General features: G+C 29.3%; 1 pseudogene; it reads right to left on the reverse strand.

Moving 5' to 3' along the window:
- Positions 1–10,292: 10,292 nt before the first annotated feature.
- LOC117908108 lies at positions 10,293–12,179 on the reverse strand (annotated as a pseudogene).
- Between the last annotated feature and the right edge of the window lie 9,909 nt (positions 12,180–22,088).

The following is a 22,088-nucleotide window of genomic DNA, read 5'->3' on the forward strand; positions in this document are numbered from 1 at the left end:
TCAGCCAAATGTTTTAGGTTTCATCATACTACCAATACATCCAAGTTAAAAAAATGTGTATAGAATAATCATTAGGACCTTTTCCTCCCCCTCATTATGGTATCGCCCACCATTACGAATAACAATAGGCCAGGTTTTTTCGGGTACCCGTCCCTAATGGAACGAGGTTCAATTTTAATAAATGGGTTTAGGATAGGTTTGAAATTTTTTTTAAAACCTGGGGCGGGTTCAGATATTGCCCCATCCTGATTATATATAAAATTAATTTTTTTAATTAATATAATATTTATTTTACTATTTTTAATACATAGATAATAATAAAATATTTTTAATAAAATAAGTTATAAAAAATATAATAATTTAATTATTTATAAAATATATTTATTTTAATGTAATTAAAAATTTTAAAAGTAATTTTTTTTAAAAAAATCAAATTCAAATTCAAAAAAATGTTAAACAGCGTAGGTATGAGAATTTATCATACCCGCCCCGCCCCATTCCGCCCCGTTTAATTTTTTAAATAGGACGGGAATGAGAATTATTTTGAATAAACGGGATGGGGTTGGGATGAGGGCGATCCATCTCGAACCCGTCCTGTTGTCATCCTTACCTACCATGTTATCTGAATTTTTAAAAAGAATTAAAAAAATTTAAATTTGAAAGTTATAAAATAAAGAGTTATGAAATGTAGATTTAATGATAACTATAAAAAAGATTGATTGTAATTTAAACTAGAATTTCAAAATATGAAAGTAAATGATTTGCATATATAATATATTATAAATATTATATTATTATTCTTTAATTCACATTTCAAATTCTTAAACTATAGTTTTAAAATTTGAGGTGTGACACCAAGTGATGATATTTTCTAAGCCTTTGGTAAGAAGGTTTAGCTTATTGGATAAATAGATAGTGATATATTGAGCAAGTGATGTAGAGAAAAGAAAAAAAATACTTTAGGAGTTTCTTATTGGTTATTAAAGAAATAATAGGTAGTTAATTACTTTGTTAACAATAGAAGATGGAGTATATTACAACTAGGAGTAGTGCTACGTACTCAATCAGTATGGTTGCATTGGATGCTTTCTGACTTAAAGCATACTTAAGAAGTTCCGACAAAGATTTTTTGTGGTAATAAATCAACAATCACATTGATTAAGAATTTGGTTTTTCATGGAAAAAAAAAGTAAATACATCACATCAAATTTCACTATATTTATGAGTTGGTAAAAACAAAAAAATTATGCTTGAGTTTTGTTCTTCTAAATTCAAGTTGCAAATATTTTTACAAAGCCAATCAAGGTATAAACATTGCCCCATTTGAAGAAAATGATGAGTACGATGAGTATGATGTAAGAGAGACATTATAGGAATACTAATTAAACCAAAATTACTTTTCAATATTATTTGTAAACCCTTCATACATCATAAAAGGGATTTTTTTTTTTTTTTTTCTGTATTTTGGTTTGAACTTGAGTAGAACCAACTTTGAATTGATAGCCACCAATTTGACAGCCTTGAAATGAGTTTTTTTCATATGCTTTCAAAATATTACAATCCCTAATTCTAACTTTTCATTTTAGAGAAATGTGCATATGACTGTTCATAATTTTCGCACGTTGTTGCAAAATATAAGAACTTGGAACTTGGAACTTGAACAATATATGTTTTTTTTTTGCATTTGAATATTGTTTTTTTATTTAACAAGTTGTTCATTCATAATTGAAGGCTAAGTGTTACCTTTTAATAAATTTGAGGAATAAAGTGTTACTCTTTATCAATTTCAAAGGTAAAATATTAGCTTTTTAATATAAAGAAGCAAAGCTTAATAGATGAAAAAGATCAGCTGATAAAGTGTATCCAATCTTTTTTTTTTTTAAAATAATTTTTAATATTCTTTAAGCAGTGTTATATTTTCTTTTATGTTGTCCACATCGTTGCTCTTTAGAATTTAGTGTGTGTGGTGCCTATACCCCAAAATTTTGCTTTTCCATTTATAGTGGCAAATAAAGGGACAACCCCAAAGATTGAGAGCAAGATCTATAGGAGGTTCAAGTGAAGTTGAGCTTCCTTTGCATGAATATGTATGGCCCATGGGGAGAAAAAAGAATATGGGAACTTGAGAATAAATCGTACTATTGTCTCACTAAAAGTCGAAGAGCTACATTGTAACACTGGCTTAGCTGGCTAGCCCTAATGGTTGTACCATATGTCTTTTTTTAGTAAAAGGAAGGGCGCCCTTGAATCATTTTGAAGGGAACTTACTTGAGAATAAATCGTACTATTGTCTCACTAAAAGTCGAAGAGCTACATTGTAACACTGGCCTAGCTGGCTAGCCCTAATGGTAGTACCATATGTCTTTTTTTAGTAAAAGGAAGGGCGCTCTTGAATCATTTTGAAGGGAACTTAGGAAAGAAGAATTTTGAATTCCAAATGCAAAAAAGGTTGTACGAGAGGGTTCAAAAAAGAAGTAATTACACGTAGGATTCAAGGCCATGGGTTTTTTTTTTCCTCAATAATTGGAATTGCTTTGTCATCTTTTGCTTTTGTTTGTCATGACATGAGGCCTATTTTTGGCATTTCAAGTTTGTACATGTGGTTTGTTTAGAAAAAGAGAGAATTGTGCTTTAAACCCAAATAAGTTTGGAAATTAGCCTTAAGTCCCCTTAACTCGCATAATTGGGCCCAAAACCTAGCAAAGTCTTACAAATTGAGATGAAGTCTAGGATATTGACATTCCATAAACCTGGAAATGCCCTTAGCTAAGTTGGAAAAAAAAAATCATGTTGGAAATATAATTTGCAAAATGGATTCCAAGTTTGGCAATTAAAATATTTCTCCTATTAGCTTTCTTTTTTTGAAGAATTAAAGACGTCGATGCCCTAAATGATTCGAAACCCTAGCCGTCGTCATCTACTCTAGATCCTAGTGGTCGTCGATGTTGCTGTAGCCATGCAAATATTCCCAAAGGAGCCCGAAGTCCTGTTGTCGTCATTGTTGTAGTCAACATCGTTGTGTTCCTCACCATCACCATTTTCCTCTTTGTCGACATCAAAACCTTCACTAGTGCAAGTTTTTCGGTTGTTGTGAATTCATTTTTTCATGTACTTCTTGCTTAGGTACTTATACATCATCTTAATTAATTTTGTATTTAGTTTTGTTTTTGCCTTTTTCACTGGATTTTTCTTGAGAAAATTGGCTTGTTTGGATGGGAATGTGAACTATTTTCGAACTCTCCTTTTTGGGTAGGTTGGGGGTTTTACTTTTAGTATTGGAACAAAGTGAATATGTATGATAGACTTAACAAGTTTGTCCATGGATCTACAAATGAAGAAGAACTGCAACCAAAGTTGGGACTTTAATTTTCATCCTAAAACTTGGGCATTCTAATTCCCAACATTATGGGAAAGAATGTTCTAGAATGTCTTTGATAATGTGGGCATGCAACTAAGTAGTTTCCATGTAATTTTATTTGTTCATTCAATTATTTATTTTTAGCATGTGATCAAATTCACAATAAGGGTGCAATTGCACTATGTAATCTTGTATTAGTATTCATGGTGAATTAATAAAAATACTATAGAACATAAGTTAATTTTAAAATCACAATATATATCAAATTTTGAGTAATGCATTCTACTCTCTAAGTCTAAGACTATGGTTTTTTTTTCAATAATATTAAAATTCATAAATATAAACTTAATTCTAAAGATATAAGGAAAATTTGAAAAAATATGCTGGAAAAAGAGTATATGTGCAGTTTAATAGGAAAACATTGAGGAGAGGTGGAGAGTTTTTGGAAAATTTAAATTATATGAGTTACAAAAAACAAAATATGAAGTTATAAATTTTGGATGATGAAATTTAGAAATTAGAGTCAAGCGAGTTCTTGAAAATTAGTTGAAATCCTTCAAGAAAAGTAACCTTGTACACCCTTGTACAGTTAGTACATTTACCTTGTACACTTAATGTAAATACCTTGTACACCTGCACAAATTTCATAGACCTAGAATGTAATGTGTGGATATGGGTCAATTAACCATATTCCCATTGTCATGGCTCAAGAAAAAAGGGAAAAATTGAACCCAATTTATGTCCCCATTCATCATTAGTGGGGTAGGTACTTGAATGTACATGTACGATGTCAAGAAAATGCATGGAATAAATGTGCCACCAAACACTGTGTTTGTGGAATGTCCCTCATCCTTGACAAAGGGAAATAAGTGAGCAAGTTTTTGAAAATCAACTGAATTCCTTCAAGGAATGTAGCCTTATACACCTTTGTATAGTTAGTATATTTACCTTATACAATAAGTGTAAATACCTTGTACACCTGTACAAATTCTATAGACCTAGAATGCAATGTGTGCATATGGGTGAGTTAACTATGTTTCCATTGTCATGACTCAGGGAAAATGGGAAAAATTGAACACAATTTATGTCCTTATTCAGCATTAGTGGGGTAGGTAATCAAATGAACATGTATGATGTCAAAAAAATGCATATGATGAGGGTGTCATCAAGAAATGTGTCTGTGGAACGTTCCCCATCCTTGGCAAAGGGAAATGAGCAAGCGAGTTTTTGAAAATCAACGGAATTCCTTCAAGGAATGTAGTCTTGTACACCCTTATTAGTTAGTACATTTACCTTGTACACTTAGTGTAAATACCTTGTATACCTGTACAAATTTCATAGACCTAGAATGTAATGTGTGCATATGAGTAGGTTAACCATATTTCCATTGTCATGGCTCAAGGAAAATGGGAAAAATTGAACCCAATTTATGTTCCTATTCATCATCAGTGGGGTAGGTAATCGAATGAACTTGTACGATGTCAAATAAATGCATGAGGTAAGTGTGTCATCGAGCAATATGTCTGTGGAATGTCTCCCATTCTAGGCAAAGGGAAATAAGTGAGCGAGTTTTTGAAAATCGGTTTCTTTCAAGGAAGGTAGTCTTGTACACATTTGTATAGTTAATACACTTACCTTGTTCATTTGGTGTAAATACCTTGTACACCTTATTTTAATTGGATATTTAAAATAAAAACTCTTCATCCAACATCTTTTTTTTTTTTTTTTTCTTATTTTGATAATTTTTCAATTAATTCAAATCATTAAAAAAAAATCCTTAGTAGATAAATTTGCAACATTTCATATAACTTATTATCATAAGTCATGTTCAAAACATTATTAAAATAAGGAAGGAAAAAGATTGAAAGGAAATTTAAACTTTTTATTTTAGAATAGTAAAAAAAAAAAAAAAACTTTAAAATGCTTTTTAGTATAAAAGAAAAGAAAATAATGAATATGTTTATTTTAAATAGTGTTTTAATCATTAAATTAATTACTTTTCAAATGTAAAAAGTATTTTTTATTCATTTAAATTAACATATTTTTTTAAAACGTATTTTTCAAAATTGTTTTTGAATCATTAATGTAATTTTTTTTATTTATAATTTAAAAATAAAAAATAATGTTGATTTTAGATTATTTATAAAATAGTTTTAAAAAATAATGAAAAATCCAAAACCAGATAAATAAGGGAGATTTGGTTGGAGTTGACATGTGAAGAGTGTGGAATAAAGACAAAAATGATGGTCCCATAAATACTACATGAATTGGCACAATTTTTACATATATGATGTGGTAAATCAAATAAGTATTTTTGTCCTTTACTATTTCACATCATTATCATTAATTATGTGCGATAGAAGGACCTGGGGCCAATTTCCAGGCCCATAGTGTAAAACACAATTCTCCCTTAGAAAAAAAAAATGATATATAGATTTTTAAAATGGTCCAAGAAATTACTTTTTAATTCATTATAAAAATAAATTATAAATATGATAATAGGAGTATCCAATGCATTTTTGTCTTGTGAACTTAGATGGAATGAAACAATGGAAGAAGAAATTATTGAAATAAACAAGAAATGAAACAAAATGTTAGTTTTGTCATTATACCATTTAGAGTGAAGATATCACTTAATTTAATTATCATATATCATATATGGACTTACATATGAACATAAGAAAAATGTCTAAATGTGTCTTTTGAAGTACATTTACTGTAAGTGTTTAACATTTTTTTTTGCTTTCCATATCACTATAACAAGTATGGGTATACATACATATTCCATTTTCTTATGAGATAGAGAATAAGTATTTAGATATGAAATATAAGGAAATATAAGATTACATGGATGTGCAAAGAGAAAAATAAAAGACTTATGGATGTACCATAATGTGCAATTGATAGATAAGGCCGATTAGGTTGAGCATCATTAATTTCATAATATATTCTAAAGGTACTGCAACCTTCCACAATTGATGTATTTAACTACATCAAATATATAAATATAAAATTTTACAAATTTGATAAACATAATTAGAAAGATAACTAACTTTATATTCAATCATGGTTAGTTTACTTGTATAGACGAGAAAGTTCTATCGTTGAGATATAATTTGTTTTATGTAATAAGATTTGCTATCAACTATATTGCCTTAGACAAATTTTAAAAAATAAGGTTTGATTTGAAAAAATTGTTTATAATGATGAAAAGGATGCAAAAAATTAAATCACATGACAATAGAAAAAGAAATGGAACAAAAAATGTGTAACCACTTTTTTTTGGGATCAAATGACAACCATTATGGCAATATACATGGTTCTTCAAATTGTGGATTAAGGAGTTGTTTCTATAATACTCTTCATATATAAGTTAGTTCACATTATGAAAGAGAACCTCCTAAATGTGTAAAGGTACAAATTAAGTTCAAAATATCATCAATTAATGATAGGATAAAACATTCTATTATCCATTTCATGCAACAAGTAATTGTAATTATTATTTAGTTATTAATTATTATCAATCTTGATATTTTATAAGTTTTGAGTAATATTGATTTTCTCCTTATTATCTTTCAATTTTGTATCATATTATTTCAATCCAAGGCTTCAATACAAAAAGGAAGTCAATATTGATCCCAATCTAATTAATCATGTTGTAATTGCTAGATTAGACCCAATCACCGAAAATTAGGTAACTTTGATGGTCTTATGTATTTGCAAATTTACTAAATGTTTAATCTTGTCATATTGAATATGTAGCTCATACTATTTTGAGAGGCAAATAATGGATTTGATGATCAAGCAACAATCACTTCCAAGACAAAAATGGTTCCTAGTGAGTATTTGCTATAAACAGTAAAAGTAGAATGCTAACATCAAAGGACTTTGATTATCATTCTCATATTAATATATGCATTCACTTCCTTTATTGTTTGCAATTGAATGCATGGTAGTTCATGTATGGGAACAAAGCTCTTACACCAAGGGAGTTGGCTATTAGAATTTTGTCACAAATTGCATTGTTTTTAGCTTGTTAGAGAATTGAAGCATATTTGCTCCAATCTACACAAAACAAAGGAATCATCTTACCTATCTGAGATTGTAATGCTAATTTTTGTTTTTGGTTTTTTTTTTTTTTTGTTATAACATGAAATTGATGTTACAAGATATAAATGTTGGGAATGATGAAGTTATGGAGATAATTTTCTTAGACCTTTTAGAGATTTCAGTTGAGGAAAGAGAAGACGAGGATGACTAGTTAATCTAATAGGTTACATCATTGCACTTAGATGATGATCCACAACCACATATGTTCAAGAATCTAACGTTGATGCTGAAAGAGTTTTGTTTGAAGAAGTTTAAAGTGGAAGTCATAATATAAGTGAAACAAATTTGTTTTAGCAGACAATGCAATCATCAATACAACCTCATTGGCTTAGTTTTAACTTTATGAATGTTGGCCAAATAGTGAGGCTAGTGTTTCTAATTTTAGTTATGCTGATTTGAGATGAGAGAAAGACGATGATAGAAATGTTGATGAAGACAGTGAGAATTATGGCAATGATGGAAAGGATGTTGGATAATATGACCAAAGTCAACATGCATTGAATCTATTCATTGATGAAGTTGATTGCATGCATAATACACAAGACAAAGACCATATATAATTCTAGAAGAGTTGGTCCTTAGAGGAGTTATCAAAAAAGTCGAATAGAGGGAGAAAATAATATAAGATGACAACATTTGACTAGAAGTCCCTTTTTACTAATTTTGAGTTTATAAGTATAGAGACTGAATACAGTAACTCATAAAATAAAGCTAACATTTATCCTTTTATGGCTTACTTCCTCCATCTTATAAGATGGATTCAAGTTCAACTTATGATGACTAATCCTTCTACACAAATGTTATGCATTGTCCTAGATTAGACACAAAGAGGATTTCAAGCAAACGCATGAGTGAACTCAGAGCTTCCTATCCATGTAGAAGTAGTGGGAAAGAGTCGAGAGACCTAATGCATGACATGTTCATGATCATAATCAATCTTATGCAATCTTCATGTCCTCATTGAATATTATTTTCATCAAGATGATTTTCTTTTATCCTCAAGTGCCATTGAACTACATTAATCTTCATTTGGGTATTAAAGGAATCATTGAAATGTAATTTGTATTATTGAGATTTAATGAAATCAAATATTTATTCAATATTAGTATTGAATGTATATTTTCAAAATTTATGTCTTCTCAGTGCCCAATATAATATTACTATTGAACATCACAACTTTATCATACATGTATTGACATATTATTTTTAAAAAACAACTTTAATATGTGTATTATTATTTGCTTTATTGATATTCTTTCTTAATATTTTGATGAGTTTTGATTAAGTTATATATATGGCAATGAAAAGAAGACCCTTTACCCAACTAAAAACTCTACATAGAGAACGGATTAAGGGAAGAGCTAGGGTCCTGAATACAAGTATAGAAGGAAAAGAGTGTCATCGCGATTCTACTTTGTTAAATATTTAAATCACCAACTAAGTTACAATACTAGTTCAGGTTTTTCAAGTTCCCCTTCTATTATTCAATATGAAGAAGAAATGAAACTCCAGATTTAATATTGCATGTTTGAGATCTTGAATCAAAAGTAGGAAGACAGGACGATGTCATGAAAGTTTTGGTAGATTTTTGCCATGGCTTTGATCATAAGAAGAAAAGCAAAGATTTCTCTGAGGCATTATAACTTCAGATAAATATTTTGTTATTATATAGTTGATCATGAGAAGAAAAAGAGGATTTCTTTTAGGGAGGCATCACTGCATGCCTTTCTTGACACTTTGAAAACGTCCTTGTTTCCCTTTTTGCCAATGAGATATAGAAATGTCACACTGATCCTTTCATGTGCCCGGAGAATGTAAAACTGAAAGTGAGAAAGTATCACATTCAATATCTATCTTTGAAGCAATCAAATGCTGAAATGAGAACTCTATACCATCTTCTATTCCCACATCCCATCTGTCAATGACAAATGCAACTAATGGTATTTTTTTCTTTTTATATATTTAATTTACGAATACTTTTGGCAGGCTTTTCTCAATAATGTAGGTCCAAGACCATCGCTACAATCAAACCAAAGTTATTTACATTCCCACCATTGTATCCCTTTTCCTACCTAGCAGAAAGGAGCGTGTGACAGCAACCTTATATATGCTCTACATAGGCAAACTGACAACCTGAATTGGTTAACACAATCGTATTGAACCCATTTTTCCAATTACATACAGATGCGCTTGGCTGTCTGGAATAATAATGTGATATGAATGGTAGTGGAAAATTTAGAAAAATAAGAACTTTTTGCTGATAAAGATTTTTGTGGGAGTGATTGAGGCTTTCTGGTCAGAGTGTTGAATCTATTTAGGTTCATTTTCAAGCATTTTCCCCAGATAATTCTCCTCAAGTTCCAAAGAGAATGTTGAACTTTCGAGTGGAACATGAAAATCTTCACTGCCCACCACAATTCACATGCTTAACAGATGGATATATTCTCCATGGTGCAGGCTTGAAGGAGAGCTCTCCAGCTGTTTAATTTCTTCAATAGAGTTGGTGCATTACTGAGTTCAGAGTGCAGCCAGAGGCCAAGTACCTAGTAACTAATCTAAGTAGATCTCCGGCTGAGCTCAAATCCATTCCAATATCAGAATAAGGAGAAATTGTAAAGAGAAGACAGACAATAAAAAATTAGGCCGTTGGTGTAATTTCCAGTTTCTACAAAGCGGATCAATTGTAAACAGAAGACAGACAAATAAAAAAAAAATGCATAATAGATGGAGGCAGTTCATGTGTTCAAAATAAGAACGTGTTTTGAGCAATATTTCCACTTGATCTAGTGACATGAATGAGGTGCTGAGATAGGTTTCCTGAGCTTCATCTGTGAAACCTGGAAAGCCCTACTTAGTTCCCTGTACTTTTAACATCCTCTTGAACTTGTTTTTGGTACTCCCTGAAGCTAAAACTCCTGTATATTGAAGATTCTCTATGACTTTGTATCACAGCATCGGCCAAAGAGCAAAAGAAGTATCCAATGGAGAACCTTTCAACTTTTTGATGGTTAAGGACTAGGTGTTCAACACTGTTATAAATCCCATTGCTCCAAGCCTGCATTAAGAAATTTGACTTCATTATTATTATGGTTAGATTGTACTTACAGGGAAAATGCTAGGTGGAAAACATTCATAAATGAGTTTAGGTCCTCTAAAATTTTGCATGCTGCCAATTTTTCTCCTATATGTCAAGTACATAATGAATCATCTTCTCATTTTAAATAGAAGAAAAACTTTTCTTTTGGGGGAGAATGGAAGAGTTGCACATAATATGTCGAGGGTTAGTGATTCTTGTATCTTCTTCAACCTTTAAGCCCAACAAAAAGTTTAAGATTTATTACCCAAAAGTCTAGGTGTGTGGTTTGGCTTTAGCTCTGGACGAAAATAACCACTAATTACTTATATGTTAGTTTTACATACCATGTGAAAGAGTATTTCATTCAGAGGTTGATAGTTAGGATAAGGCCCCTATAACCATCTTTAGGGTTTCAACAGATGCCCATTGATTCAGTTGTTCCAAACTAATGGAAAATGACCATATTGTAGGATGTTTATAATTAGAGCTTCTGGATTGGGCATAACTCCAATCCATTTTCCATCTTTGATGATCTGCAATCTTCCTACCTCATCTTGATGCAATATAGTGAGAAAGTCACTGTCAGTATGTGGAACTATTCTGAATACATTGGGAGATACTAGACATGGTGGGTATCTGTTCATTCGGAGAAAACATGAACTTGGCAAGCAATTCTCCGCAAAGAAAGTGGATTTACCACTCAAATTTTCCACCAAAATTTGAGCTATCTGTTGAGCCAGCTCAAAAACCTTTACTGCAAGCTCGTCAATTGTTGACCTGAAAAATCAATTATAAAGATTACAAAAATTAAGAAAATTAATGAAAGTTTACATGGTCTTGAAGATGATATTTTTGCAAACGATTTATAGAACATACAAGAAAAAAACTGAATAAAATATATATCACAAAATCCCCCATAACTTCTGCTAAAGATCTCAATATTACAAGCCATTATTTTTTGTGGATCCCTTGCATGGCACAAACAACAAACACCCTAAGACTCCTTTTGGATTTGTGAACGGACTCATCTTAAAACCTGGCTTTATCCATGTGGGAATATGGGGAAGTGGGCAGAACTGTAAGCACTCAGATATTTTAACAGCAGAATGTTGTCACATAAAACCCTCGAGTAGCCTGAATGTATTATTTGTGAATAAAGCAAGTGCCTATACCACCCTAGCTTTCAAGTGAAGAATAAGGTTGGAATAAGCATGTAATGCCCATATTTTCATGTACAAACCTGAGGCAGTTGATTTCACTCCGTCCCTGCATATCGACAAGGGGTATGTGAAAGGCTTCAGACCATGAGAATTGCATGAGAGTGCTTGCAGTCTGTGTTCCCCAGCGGTAACTGCCTGATGGTAAGTTCAACAACTTCTCATTGGCCTTTTTGTTGAAGGACTGCCGGAATAACTTCACTTGCTCAGAGCGCAACCTTGGCACAATATCCGAAGAAATACCATGATTGACCAACTGCAAGAAGCCCCAGTTGGATGCAGCATCACATATTTGTCTCTTACACTCTTCACTTTCCAATGGGACAAGATTCAAGAGATTTAGGTCAACAAGTGGTAGATCAATTAAGTTCATCAACAGCAAAGAACTTCTGGAATGCTGTTCCACTTTCCACTTCATCTACACAGTTCCCAGATGGTTCTACAATTTCATCCATGCTTACACAGGCTAGAAGAAGATGGAAACTTATAGAACATGAAAATGGTCCAAACGTGAGTTTCCAGTGTCCTTGTGCTAATTACCATTGATTCCCAAGTATTCTTTATATTCAAAATGGAGCAAAATCATCTATCACCAAGTTGTAGGATAAAATGTGCAATATACATTAGACATTGAATAATGCCATTATATGAATTTATTATTTCAACTTGTAACTAGAAATCAGGATCTAGTCATATGGTACTTACTAGCAGAAAAACCATGAAACTTAGTTTGTCCTAAAAATACCATGTATGATGGTAAATTTTGAGGAACAAGGATGCGTTTTTATGAACTACAAAGCCAGAAAGGTACCTAATTAAAACTTGGTTCATCACAATCTTTTAATCAACTCGGTGGAATGTATCTGAAATTTGGAGTTCTTTTAGTAAAATAGTATATATGCATCAAATTAAGAGCCGATTTGACTAATAATTTTAAGAAGTGTACGTAACATTTTTAACACTTAAAAATTTTTATTTTAGAAATAATAATAACGTTTCGCCCTTCACCACTGCATGTGCATGGTTGATGAGTTTGCTTTAAGACAAAGTTTAGTCAGGGACATACATGAAATGTTGCCACAATGCTCAAAGAATAAAGAAGAAAAGGTTGTGGTACGTATTTCCATACGGATCCAAGCCAAGGAAAGATGTAGCGAATCTGTCCTCTCGAGTGTAGAACTACCTAGATATATTCATAAACTAACATGCAAATTTTTGGATTCTCAGCCCGGCCCCAGTTTGAATTATTGATCCATACGTAAAAGAGTGCTCTAATCTGAGTTGTTGATAGCCTGAGAACAAAAAAGTATTGGTTTTTGAATGCATTTGTACCATATATTCCTAGCGTGCTAGTATTTGTCCTACGGGATTTTTGTTGTCAGAGAGAAAGAACACTGCTGGTGTTTCAATGCAGTTTCAATGCATTTGGACCATATATTCCTAGTGTACTGATTGAATGCATTTGTACCATATATTCCTAGTGTACCAGTATTTGTCTTACGCGATTTTTGTTGAGGGAGATAGATAGATAGATAGATAGAGAGAGAGAGAGAGAGAGAGAGAGAGAGAGCAATGCTGGTGTTCGAATGCATTTGGACCATATATTCCTAGTGTACTGATCTTTGAATGCGTTTGTACGATATATTCCTACTCTTAACGGTACAGTATTTGTCCTACGGGGTTTTTGTTCATATATGTAAGTGCTAATTTGCAACGGTTTTCGCGCTAACTTCTCTACGCCCATTAAGCGCTACGACCTGCCCTCTTTAGATGGTAGACCACATTGCTACGGTTTTCTTGCTAGCCTCTCTATGACCACCAAGATTTGCAATCTATCCTCTTAAGCTCGTAGACTACCTTACTAGTTTTCCAAATTCACTACCACAGATGCACATGTAATTCAAGAGATTATGTGAATGTATTCAAAATGGAAATATTCAAAGAGGTGTATAGTATTAAGTGCATAATGAAGAAGAATTTACTCCGATAATTTTTTGAAATTCAATATTTTTTTTTTGTATAATTTACTATACACTCCTCTATAAATTTTAGAAAATAAGCCATAAAACTTAATACTTTCATTATCAAATTCTTCACAGAGTTAAGGGAGGAGCTCAAAATTGAACCTCTTGGTTACTATCAAATCAAATGACAAGTCACTTAAATGAAGTTAGATGAACATCAAAAAAAGCTCAACCTATCATTAGAAACCATGTCTTCCTCTTCTAAAGGAAAAAAAAAAACTTCAACCTTAATATCCGAAGTTCCCATTCATTTTGTAGTTTGATCTCAATTAAGCAAAATACTACAAGTTCCTTGTTGTGGCAAAACCAAATCACCCCCCTTCGTCTGTGGCATTAGTTTTCTTCATTATCATGTGAGTGAAGGAAAACATATTGAAGAAATTAAGGAAAATGAGAGAAGCAAAAGTCTTACATGCAATACTAATTATAAATAGATTTCTTACTTCATGGCTTCATGAAACTAAGGAAGAAGACATTTTAAGAATGATCTTCAGTGTTGAAATATCGTTTAAGGTATAAACTTCTCTTAAAGAACAACATCTCTCTATTACAATTGAGAGATAAATAAATCTTTAAAAAAAATATATGGTTATGACTTTCAAAAAAATAAACACTAAAAAAGGTTGAAATATCTCAAAAATATTTAGCTAAAATCAAAAATACAATTTTGGTCTAAGACAAAATTTTCCAATCCGTTCCAAAACTTTGGACAAAGTTATGAAAAGGTTTTCCCTTCCAATCCTTACCCAATTTATGCTAGTTCTTTAAGGACACAAATAATCTTCCACTGCCAAAAATGAGGAGGAGAAAATATCCCAAAGCATGCAATTTATTATTATTATTTTTTTTACAACACAATCATAGTCAAAATGATTGAGGAGACAAGACTTCACCATTTTTAGGAGTTACAATATTTTGAATATTCTAATACTTTTATCAAGCCTTTAGCAAAGGAAATCTTTATCATGTTTCTAGGACTAGTTGGATGTTTGTATTTAGTCCCATTTATGCTTAAAAGGGCATAGAAAGTAGGAGTACAAATTCAAAAACCACTTTCAAATTTACTAAAATAATCAAAAGTTATTTCTTTCGAAAGGCATATTGAAGTATTTATGTTTAAAACAAAATATTATAAAGATGATTTTTTTTTAAGCTCACATTCTATTATAACACGTTATTTTAAGGGACTTATAGGTTCTTTATTAATTAATATGTGTGTATAAGGATTTTTTGTAAAAAATGCAAGATTACACAAGAACTTATGAATGACCTTTCTTGATTGGGCCACTTTATTAATTGGAGCCCAATAAAGTTAATTAATTAATTTAGACCTAATGAGTTAGATTAAGTTATCCAAACCCAAAATGTATTTTAATATAAGATAAAAATCTTTATAAAGATGATGACAAAGGAAAATCAACGTTTTTGCGTGATTCTGCAAGGAAGCTTAATTTCCTCCATTGATTGTAACTCTAAGATTTATTGCACTAAGATGTATTTTAATATAAGGACCTAAGATATATACTTCTTTCTCAAAATATTAAGTGTCACAAATTTGATCTTTATGACATTTGATATTGTCAAAGAACTTTTCATATATGGCAAAATGATATTATTATAAGTTTCATATAACAAACAAAAATTAGTAAATAATACTAATGCATTCTTCAATATAAAATAAATTTTACAAAAGTTTTACATTAATAACATTAGTATAACTTTTAGCTAAAATCAAATATAAAATTATTTCTAAATAGGTTTTAACTATAAAATGATTTTTACATTACTTCTTACTATATAAGAATTCGCATATCGCATTTGATAATGATAATATAAAATGAGATTTGTGCATAACTTATGACTACAACAAAGCCAAATAATTTATTTATAACTCTTGACTATATATATAACAAAATTTAAATGAACAAAATAAATATTAATATAAATATACAAAATTTATTCTATATTAACAATTTCAAGTTTAAGATAAAAAAATTACCTTCGGTTCATATTGATAAGAAAGAATTGAGAGAACCTCTTATTCAAAATGTCATTTGTCTAAGAGATGGAAAACCCTTTATACGCTTTATAGATGAATTCAATTTAATACTCATTTTTAAAGAAAGTAAATGCAAGAGTATCAAATGAGTTTTTTGAACTTAATTTAAGGTGGTGATCATCACCTTATTATTTACAAATAGTACTTATTATTATCAACTGTAACACGATAATTATCCCAAAAAACGAAAAGTCGCTTTGGTAGGAAAGTGACAAATAGGAGTATATCCAATTGCAAGGCTGCATTTACTCTTAATGGTCCTATATACGGGCCCCCCTTTTGTCAATTTGAAGTGGCTGGACGAATATTAGAAGCTATTCCTCCGATACCTATAATCTTTGGTACCCACTTCCAAATTTTTAAAGTTGCATTTTGATTTTTTTTATTTCCTATTCCACACTTTTCATTGGGATTAGAGAAATTACCTTTCCCTCTAAACAAAATGATTAAATTAATTTATAAAATTGATTCAATATATATCTTATATTAATTTATTTTTAGAAAAAATTAGATATAAAATTATATAAATTACCTTGATGAAACTTATTCAAATCTTAATAATCCCTAACATTTTCATTTTTGAAGAGTCGACTAAATTAATGTTACAATACTCAAGTATCCTCTAACTATGAAATTCAAGATCTATTTAGGAATATAAATGCAATAGTTTGGGATTGAGATAGACTCTACATTCTTTATAAATTTATTCTTTATTTTTGTCTTATTCCTTATTTTTTATTAAAAAGGGAGAAGTCGTGAAATCCCTTCCATATCCCCAATTAATAATCCTAGATAGGGAATATTAGTTTTTTTTTTATAATTTTACATTTAGTTTTTCTAATTTTTGGATATAAAATTACATATAAGCTATAAATATGTATTTCAATTTTTAAATATTAAATTATATATAATATATTAAATTATATATGTTCCTATCTCGGTTTTGAGTTTTTCAAATTTGCTCAATGCCGGAGTTGACCACAACCTTGATTATTACTTTTGGTCCTTGTCTTGATTTTTTATTTTTTATTTTTTATTTTCCCTTTATCTTTTGACCATCCCTAAACCAGTCCATCCTCTCATAAAAAATTTAATGCAAACCCTAGGAAATTCAAATATCAGTTTTCTTTTAAGCATTTAGACTAAATAAAATTAAATTGATATGTATTAATGTGTAAATATAATATCATTTTTTTTTATAAGTTTGAATTTCATGCATGGAGCGGAAATCGAAATATAAGAAAAGAAAAGAAATAAGAAAATCTTATAATTTTTTTTTATTTGATTGATTTTGTTTTTTTTTCATCTTTCTACAAGGTTACATCAGGAAACAGGCAACACATAATTGTGATTTGTTCTTTTCTTTTTGGGAAAGTTGTGAATCTTAGTGGGGCCACCCATTTATGGTTGGGAGGTTATGTTGCAAGACAGCCCCAATGCCATATCAGTTGAAGTCTACCAATCACCATTCTCAACCCTAGAAGACCCCATTGGTTGGTGGTTGATGACTTCAATGGTTGGAAATTTGATGCTTAAAAGTTTAAATTTTGATTATTTAAAAATATGATAATTATAATATATTCATAAAGTTTGAGAAGTCAACTATTTTCAACCTTATAAAATCCTAACTTAATATGTGATCCAATAAGCTTAAATATTAGAGAATATATGGGATTTATGTACCTTAATAAGCTTAAATATATATATATATATATATATATATATATATTCAATAAAAATGATTTTCCTTTTCTTTGAAATTGTTCTAAAATATCTACATATCGTCCTTCTCTTCATCATATCTCATAGTTTTTTTTGTATGTATTTTCATTCTAAATCTTTATATTTTTTGGGTAATTACTTCGTTGATGAGTTATTTGTTACATGTGCTAGAATTTATATATATATATATATATTTTATATAAAGTAGGAAAATTTTCTAGCAATCTAAAATTATTATTCTTCTAACTGAGAAAAATATAATATATTTGATTTCTATGTAGGTAAAACTATATAGATATTGGTTTGTAAATTATTTTAATAGAAAGAATAAATTTAATTATCTATTAATTTGAAAGTTTTACAATTCTTTTCTTTTCTTACTTGTCAAATATCATATTTTCTTCCATTTGATAAGTATTATTGATATTTACAAAAATCAAATATTATTAGAAGAAAATTAAGATCATGGTCTGATACTTCTCTTGAGCTATTTACGGCTTTCTAGTTACATAAAAATATGTGCAAAAGGAAATGAAAACTTCCTAAAATTTGGAAATTAATTGTACTTTGATTTATTTTTTCTAAGATTATTCTAAACTTGTTGGAAAGTAAAAGAATGATGCTACAATTATATTTGTTTTGTTATGTTATAAAGGTCATAAATTTCTCCTTAATCTGTGGCCAAAAAAAAGAAAAAGAAAAGAGAGACAGATCTATAATAAAGGCATAAAAGAATATCAAAGTTTTATGTGATGAAAATTATATGTATAATATAAATAGCCTTCAAAGGATCTAATTTTCTATGTATATATACTTTTTTGATAGGTTATTTGAAAGACAAAGATTTGATAATTTTGTATGAGAAGGGGACAAATGAATTAATTTATATTGAAAATCTTACACAAATTTTTATTGTATAAATTAAGGGAAAACGAAAAAAATTATTGAGAAATATTTCCTGTTGAGTTTTTATTATTATTATTATTATTATTATTATATATAATAATAAATAGATCATATGAAGAAGATCCAATAGGTAGAATAATACCAATTTTGAGGAGAGTCTCTTCCCCATCCTTATGATGACAATGCTACCAATGTAATGTTAGAAAGGGTTTTAGCTTAAATGAGGTAGAAGTAGAAAGTGTTGTGAAGTACACTTCACATGTATCTTTGGAACACTCACCATGTGAGTGTTGCCAACGAGATTGCGACTATGAGATTGAATTATTCTATATTAACTCTCATGAGAATCAAGATACTGACACATGGTTATTAATAATATTAGCCTATCTAGAATCAAGAACCAAGTTTCATATCAATACCATGTGTGTGACACGTAAAAGTTTGGTTCAATGACTTAATTCAAGACATAATTCACTATGAATCCTCAAATAAAAATTGTCAACACTAAGCATAGAATCAAGTCCAAAAGACATCTATATTGATTACATATATAAAGTTATTCAATTATTTTCTCTTATCATTTATTGTTATTTACACAATTTAAAAGGTGGGGTGGGAAAAGGTTAATATGATAATTATAATATATTTCATCTGATTTTGAAATTAAAGTTAATTGTTTGTTTCGAAACCTTAACCTTAATATGTAATTCAATAACCTTAAATATTTCTAATAGTTAAGGACTTATGAATTGTAATATTTTTATCTATTATATCCATAAATGTCATCTCTTATTCAATAAAAATGATTTTTCTTTTGCTTTTAAAATTATCTTAAAATATCTATATATCACCTTTATTTTCCTCTTACTTCATAGTTTTATGTGTCTCTTTTCATGGTGAATCTTCATATTTTCTAGTCGACTTGATTGTAGACAAGTTCTTTATAATTTTTTTATGGGCGTGCTCATATATGAGATATTGCAATGAGCCAATTGAGTTTTATTTTAGAACTACTATCCAATAGTTGGTACTTACACATTGGGAGGGTATAACGGTTTTAAGATAGCATGTTCTTACAAGCTTCACCAAACTAAGCCAATTTTTCTTATATCCATTACTTTATTTTCTATAATTTTAATTTATTATTTCTTATATGTGCTAAAATTTATATGTTTTTTTTATAAAGAAGGAAAATTTCCTAACAATCCCTGCAAAACCAGTCAAGCTTCATCCTCTTGGCCTTATGGAATGAGGCCATTTAACGACCTCCTTTTCCATTCATGTTATTCCTCTCTTAATATTTGTAATTTAATTTCAACAAATTTAATGATTTTTTTTTTAAATGCTGCATCATTTAAATTAGTATTTTTATATTCTAAGTCATTTGAATCATGGATGCAATATGTACGGATTAGCTAACCAAATCCATGTGAGGTTTTAACAAAAAAATCATTTTTAAAATTCATGTTCGAGGTAAGTCGGGGTTATATGAATTTAATTTTACTATTTTTGTTATTATCTTGAAATTCTATCTCACTTATTATTTAAAATTTGGAATAAATATATAATTTTTTTATATATAATTTTTAAATAATAAGTGAGATAGAATTTCAAGATGATAACAAATGAATAAATGTAAGTCACGCAACCCAATCAACTTGACTAATCCAACTAACTCAAGAGTAATTCAACTAATCCAACTTTAACTTAAATTTATAATAATAAAGTTGAAATATGATTGCATCTGTACCTAGGGATGAGGTTGGGTTGAACTTTATATTTTTTAATTTAAGTTGGACTCATTAAGTACTCGATCCAACCCACTTAAATTATAGTTCTAGTTTGAACTTTGAGTATATTTTTAAACTTTTAATTAAATTAAAATTTACTTTTTAAAAGATGTTTTCCCTTTTTCAAAATATGGTTAAGTCATTTTGGGTAGTGTCGTATTCATATTTAAGAATTTGTTTTCAAGTCGACTAAGCTAGATTTTGAAAGAAATATTGTTCACTTTTTGAAATTCTTAGTCAATTTACTAAACAAAAACTTGAACTCAAATCTATCTTAAGCTCAGATTATAAATAAATAGAGTTCAAACTAAATTCCAAAACCAACCTCAATTGAATTCTTTGAATTTGAAGTTCTAAGTTTTAAAATTTGATGTGGTAATTGAGTGGTAGATTTCATGTATTCGATCCAACCCATTCAAAGTATAGTTCTAGTTTGAATTTTGAGTATATTTTTAAACTTTTAATTAAATTAAAATTTACTTTTTAAAAGATGTTCTCCCTTTTTCAAAATATGGTTAAGTCATTTTGGGTAGTGCCGTATTCATATTTAAGAATTTGTTTCCAAGTCGACTAAGCTAGATTTTGAAAGAAAAATTGTTCACTTTTTGAAATTCTTTGTCAAATTACTAAACAAAAAACTTGAACTCAAATCTATCTTAAACTTAGATTATAAATAAATAGAGTTCAAACTAAATTCCAAAACCAACCTCAATTGAATTCTTTGAATTTGAAGTTCTAAGTTTTAAAATTTGATGTGGTAATTGAGTGGTAGATTTTATGTATGGTTGAATTTAATAGATATTTTGTTATCATAAATGTATTATATATGGGGACTAGGCGACATTATTTATCTTTCAACACTATGCCGACTTTGGGGTGCAGCGACAAGGTACGGCCAACCTTGAATGACTAGGTATAAGACTCATTGAATAAGCTGTCGGGGCCTATTATTTATTTATAACTGAAGTCGGCAACCTTCTTTTCTATCTTTTTTTTAGGGAAAAAAAAATGTTATTAATGAAATTATGGCATGTTTATGATTTAGTCTTTTTTTTAAACCCATTTTACTTTTCTTTCATATAAAAATTAAATCACTTGAAAAGTCATAAATTTCTAAGTAATATTAATTATATTTAATTGTTTGAAAATGTATACGTTTCTAACTAATTTTAATTATAATAAATCAATTTAAAAAATAAAATAATCCCAAACTTTGTAAATCTAATCATTCTCATATTTTTATTTGAAAAATAATCAATCTTTTATATAAATATTTTTTTATCATTTTGACTATTTATATGTATGTTTTAAAAATATTTTTTTAACGAGGAAAATTGATAATATTTTATTGAAAAAATATCCAAAAAAAATTAGAGGATTTTTAGCTTTTAATAATGGCTTTTGATGAAATAGCCCTCTTAATTATATTTGATTTCTTCTATATTTTCTTAATACTTTCTTGAAATCAAACATAATATATTGAAGTTTCAAATTTTTCATTTGTTACCATCTGTGTTGTGAATAAATAATAATTTTAGGAAGTGTTTTTAACAGTTTTAATATTTAAAAATTAACAATTTTTTACTGTTAAAAATATCATAAATATTTTTTAAAATCATTACCAAACCCAATTTAAATTAAAGTCATTTAAGGTATTAAACATTAAATAACTAGACTTCAATGCCCCTTTAGTCAATATCTATCATAAATACTTCCCAAAAAAATAGAAGAATGAAACAAGCATTAAATTTCACCCTTCTAAGTAGGGTAGTTTTCTTATTTTAATTTCAACCTACCCATCAAAAGCACATTAAATTTCGCCCTTC

This window comes from Vitis riparia, chromosome 19 (assembly GCF_004353265.1).
Source record: "Vitis riparia cultivar Riparia Gloire de Montpellier isolate 1030 chromosome 19, EGFV_Vit.rip_1.0, whole genome shotgun sequence".
In the NCBI taxonomy this organism is placed as follows: Eukaryota; Viridiplantae; Streptophyta; class Magnoliopsida; order Vitales; family Vitaceae; genus Vitis; species Vitis riparia.